Source organism: Mobula birostris, chromosome 4 (assembly GCF_030028105.1).
Source record: "Mobula birostris isolate sMobBir1 chromosome 4, sMobBir1.hap1, whole genome shotgun sequence".
Lineage (NCBI taxonomy): Eukaryota > Metazoa > Chordata > Chondrichthyes > Myliobatiformes > Myliobatidae > Mobula > Mobula birostris.
In genome coordinates, this window is record NC_092373.1 from 53,532,149 (window position 1) to 53,538,148 (window position 6,000).

A 6,000-nucleotide genomic window follows, 5' to 3' on the forward strand; every position below is an offset into this window, starting at 1 on the left:
CTGTACTAAACAGTTGTGCCTAGAGCAATTAGCCTGTCAATTGAGCACCATAATTTGAAAATTGGTGATCAAAAAGAGCTGGTGTGGAGGAGAAAGAAAAATGTCAGCATGAATTGGTTAGCAGACAGGAAGCAAAGAGTGGGAACAAACGGGACCTTTTCAGAATGGCAGGCGGTGACTAGTGGGGTACCGCAAGGCTCAGTGCTGGGACCCCAGTTGTTTACAATATATATTAATGACTTGGATGAGGGAATTAAATGCAGCATCTCCAAGTTTGTGGATGACACGAAGCTGGGTGGCAGTGTTAGCTGTGAGGAGGATGCTAAGAGGATGCAGGGTGACTTGGATAGGTTGGGTGAGTGGACAAATTCATGGCAGATGCAATTTAATGTGGATAAATGTGAAGTTATCCACTTTGGTGGCAAAAATAGGAAAACAGATTATCTGAATGGTGGATGATTAGGGAAAGGGGAGGTGCAACGAGACCTGGGTGTCATTATACACCAGTCATTGAAAGTGGGCATGCAGGTACAGCAGGCAGTGAAAAAGGTGAATGGTATGCTGGCATTTATAGCGAGAGGATTCGAGTACAGGAGCAGGGAGGTACTACTGCAGTTGTACAAGGCCTTGGTGAGATCACACCTGGAGTATCGTGTGCAGTTTTGGTCCCCTAATCTGAGGAAAGACATCCTTGCCATAGAGGGAGTACAGAGAAGGTTCACCAGATTGATTCCTGGGATGGCAGGACTTTCATATGAAGAAAGACTGGATGAACTGGGCTTGTACTCGTTGGAATTTAGAAGATTGAGGGGGGATCTGATTGAAACGTATAAGATCCTAAAGGGATTGGACAGGCTAGATGCAGGAAGATTGTTCCTGATGTTGGAGAAGTCCAGAACGAGGGGTCACAGTTTGAGGATAGAGGGGAAGCCTTTTAGGACCGAGATTAGGAAAAACTTCTTCACACAGAGAGTGGTGAATCTGTGGAATTCTCTGCCACAGGAAACAGTTGAGGCCAGTTCATTGGCTATATTTAAGAGGGAGTTAGATATGGCCCTTGTGGCTACGGGGGTCAGGGGGTATGGAGGGAAGGCTGGGGCGGTGTTCTGAGTTGGATGATCAGCCATGATCATAATAAATGGCAGTGCAGGCTCGAAGGGCCGAATGGCCTACTCCTGCACCTATTTTCTATGTTTCTATGAATGATTTGTTTTGATATTTTTAAGAGTATTGATTCCTTGCTATAAGTTCTCATTTATCATCTGCTTCGGATGTATTGCTTATATTTGCATCCGGTGCCTGTGATAGTTATACTCAAAATCGTGCTGTTTGTACATAGCAATGGAATTCAAGAGCAACACACACACACACACACACAAAATGCTGGAGGAACTTGGCAGGCCAGGCAGCATCTTGTGTGTGTTGCTCAAATCTCCAGCATCTGCAAATTTTCTCTTGTTTGTAATGCAATTCAAGATATTATTTAGGGTAATAACCAGAAAAAAAAATTGTTAGTTATATGTATTTGAAGTTGATGTGGCAAGAAAAGGGGAATTCCCTTTCAATTCTTAGATAGAATTTAGTTTAGTTGCACATGCAAAATGCTGGAGGAACACAGGACCTCAGGCAGCATCTGTGGAAATTAATAAACAATGGATGTTTCAGTCCTTCATCAGGACTGGGAACACAGGATTTTGTTTATGTAGTTTCGTTAAAAGCACGCAAAGGTGCAATTGCTATATGCAGGAAGAACTATGAAAATAACAAATTAAAACTTTGGCATATTGCAAACTTTTTAAATCAGCACAGACTTGATTATCAGTTTGAAGTCACTTTGCAGTTCATTCATGAGCTCATAAGATAACATCAAGTGAAGAATTAGGAGATAACCAGCATACAGGCTTTTAAAATATTTAAATATAGAATTTAAGGAAATGGTATTACAACTTATAAAAACAATAGTAGAACTCAACTTACTGATCATCAGCTACAGCTGCATAATAAAATATTTTACTTTGTTCCCAGAGCTAGTATTCATCACAGAGCAAATGTAAATCTTGAAATGAAATAATTACAACTACAAGTTTTTCGATATGACTTTTATGCAACTTTTGTGTTACTGTATTAAAATTTTAAACATTTCAGTTTGTCCCACTGTAACATGGCTGTATACTATGTAAAGTGCACTTTAAAATGCAAGGCAAATCAAACATAATAAAGGCATCCGTTAGTCTTGCGAGACCATGGATCTGTGCCTGGAAAGTCTTCACTCTCCAGGGCACAGGCCTGGGCAAGGTTGTATGGAAGACCAGCAGTTGTCCATACTGCAAGTCTCCCCTTTCCATGACACCAATGTTGTCCAAGGGAAGAGCATTAGGACCCATACAGCTTGGCACCAGTGTTGTCACAGAGCAATGTGTGATTAAGTGCCTTGCTCAAGGACCCAACACATTCCCTCGGCTGAGGCTCAAACTCAGGTCCAATGCCTTAACCACTTGGCCACGTGCCCACAAATAAAATATAATATTAAACAATATTCTGCAGATGCTGGAAATATTGAGGAACCTACACAAAATGCTGGAGGAATTCAGCAAGTCAGGCAGCATCCATGGAGAGGAATAAACAGGTCCTTCATTAGGACTGGAAACAAAGGGGAAAGAAGGTAGGGGAAGGGGAATGAATACAAGCTAGCAGGTGATAGGTAAAGCCAGAAAAGGGGAGGGGGGATGAAGTAAGAAGCTGGGAAGTGATAGTTGGAAGAAATAAAGGGTTGAAGAAGGAAAATGATAAGTGAAGTCAGTGGATCATGGGAGAAAGGGAAGGAGGAGGCATACTAGCGGGAGGTAATAGGCAGGTGAGGAGAAGGGGTAAGAGAGGAGCTAGAATAGTGAATGGGAAAAAAACAGAGAAGGGAGAAGAAGAGAGAAATTACAGAAATTGCAGTTGTGTGCAGCAATTTGGAAACAGGTTATTTATTGAAGAACTTGTTTCAAATTATCAGCTTCTCCTGGAGAAATTAGAAGTCTGAAAACCCAGTTCTTTTTATTACATTTTGCAGTAACTGTTTTCTCACCATCATGGATCAATGACCTGGATCAGTAGATTAGCTGGGCCAAATCTATATACCTCCCTGGAGATAATAGGGATCTTGAGGTGTAATTACAGTACGTCCATTGGTTCTGATGTCTTTTTGTAGATTAACATTCTAGGTACCCTGATTACAATACACAGCAGCACTAACCCAGCATATGGAGTCACACTAACTTTAAAGACATAGCCAACTTTTCATGTGTGTCTTAAAGGAGAAGTGTATTATGCATGGAGACATTTTGGAACATATTCTGACCTGGGAAATACTTGAGAATGGCAGACATATGAGAAATTGATCTCCAAAATTTCATAAGACTGCACAGCTTCAGTTTGACCCTAGCAAGAATGATTTTACAGGTGAAGTGCGATATTCTGGCAAGAAACATTGATGATGCTAGGTTTCATCCTGAACTGTATTTGAGTCTGTTGTGCACACTTTGACTAGAAATACCGCTTGCATGTCATGATACCACTGATGTATTTCTAAGGGCAGCCAAATTTGAGGATTGTCCACAGGCCCTCTTGAATGATAGAATGATAGGATCATTGGGATCTCTTCTGGGGAAGGTGGGACCTGTACCGATTGGATGGGTTGCATCCGAACTCAAGGGGGAGCAATATCCTTGCAGGTAAGTTTGCTAGCATGGTTCGGGAGGGTTTAAATTAACTTGCAAGGGGGATGGGACTCAGAGCGATAGAGCAGTGGAAGAAGTGCATGGAGCAAAGCCAGATCTAACATATAGAGAGGCTTTGATGAAAGAGAAGCAGAATAAAGGGTGTAAAGGTAGTAAGGTAGAAGGGCTAAAGTGTGTGTACTTCAATGCAAGTAGCATCAGGAACGAATGTGATGAACTGAGAGCTTGGATACATACATGGAATTATGTGTAGTGCCCACCAGGGCAGGAATGGATTCTCAATATTCCTGGATTTCAGTGCTTTAAAAGGGTTAGGGAGGAGGAGTGGCATTACTGGTCAGGGATACTAATACAGCTACAGAAAGGGTGGGTAATGTAGCAGGATCCTCTTTTGAATCAGTCTGGGTGGAGGTCAGAAACAGGAAGGGAGCAGTTACTCTATTGGGAGTATTCTATAGGCCCCCTAGTAGCAACAGAGATACCGAGGAGCAGATTGGGAGGCAGATTTTAGAAAGGTGCAAAAATAACAGGGTTGTTATCATGGGTGACTTTAACTCCCCTAATACTGATTGGTGCCTGATTAGTTCCAACAGTTTAGACAGGGCAGAGTTCGTTAAGTGTGTCCAGGACGAATTCCTGTCACAGTATGTTGACAGGCCGATGAGGGGGAATGCCATACTAGATCTAGTATTAGGTAACGAACCGGGTCAGGTCACAGATTTCTCAGTGGGTGAGCATCTGAGGGACAGTGACTACAGCTCCCTGGCATTATCATGGAAAAGGATAGCATCAGAGAGAACAGGAAAAGTTTTAATTGGGGAAGGGCAAATTATGAGGCTATAATGCTAGAACTTGTGGGTGTGAATTGGGATGATGCTTTTGCAGGGAAATGTACTATGGACATGTGGTCGATGTCTAGGGATCTCTTGCAGGATGTTAGGGATAAATTTGTCCCGGTGAGGAAGATAAAGAATGGTAGGGTGAAGGTACCATGGGTGACAAGTGAGGTGGAAAATCTAGTCAGGTGGAAGAAGGCAGCATACATGAGGCTTAGGAAGCAAGAACAGATGGGTCTGTTGAGGAATATAGGGTAGCAGGAAAGGAGCTTAAGAAGGGGCTGAGGAGAGCAAGAAGGGGGCATGAGAAGGCCTTGGCAAGAAGGGTAAAGGAAAACCCCAAGGCATTCTTCAATTATGTGAAGAACAAAAGGATGACAGGAGTGAAGGTAGAACTGATTAGAGATGAAGGTGGGAAGATGTGCCTAGAGGCTGTGGAAGTGAGCGAGACCCTCAATGAATACTTTTCTTCGGCATTCACCAATGAGAGGGAACTTGATGACGGTGAGGACAATATGAGTGAGGTTGACGTTATGGAGCATTTTGATATTAAGGGAGAGGAGGTATTGGAGTTGTTAAAATACATTAGGATAAGTCCCCGGGGCCTGATGGAATATTCCCCAGGCTGCTCCATGAGGTGAGGGAAGAGATTGCTGAGCCTCTGGCTAGGATCTTTATGTCCTTGTTGTCCATGGGAATGGTACCAGAGGATTGGAGGGAGGTGAGTGTTGTCTCCTTGTTCATAAAAGGTAGTAGGGATAGTCCGGGTAATTATAGACCAGTGAGCCTTACGTCTGTGGTGGGAAAGCTGTTGGAAAAGATTCTTAGAAATAGGATCTACGGGCATTTAGAAAAACATGGTCTGATCAGGGACAGTCAGCATGGCTTTGTGAAGGGCAGATTGTGTCTAACAAGCCCGATAAGAGTTTTTTGAGGAGGTGACCAGGCATATAGATGAGGGTAGTGCAGTGGATATGATCTATTTTACATGGATTTTACTATGGCATTTGACAAGGTTCCTCACGGTAGGCTTATTCAGAAAGTCAGAAGACATGGGATCCAGGGGAGTGTGGACAGGAGGATTCAGAATTGGCTTGCCTGCAGAAAGCAAAGGGTTGTGGTGGAGGGAGTACATTTGGATTGGAGGGTTGTGACTAATGGTGTCCCACAAGGATCGATTCTGGGACCTCTACTTTTCGTGATTTTTATTAATGACCTGGATGTGGGGGTAGAAGGGTAGGTTGGCAAGTTTGCAGACGACAGAAAGGTTGGTGGTGTTGTGGATAGTGTAGAGGATTGTCGAAGATTACAGAGAGACATTGATAGGATACAGAAGTGGGCTGAGAAGTGGCAGATGGAGTTCAACCCGGAGAAGTGTGAGGTGGTACACTTTGGAAGGACAAACTCCAAGGCAGAGTACAAAGTAAATGGCAGGATAC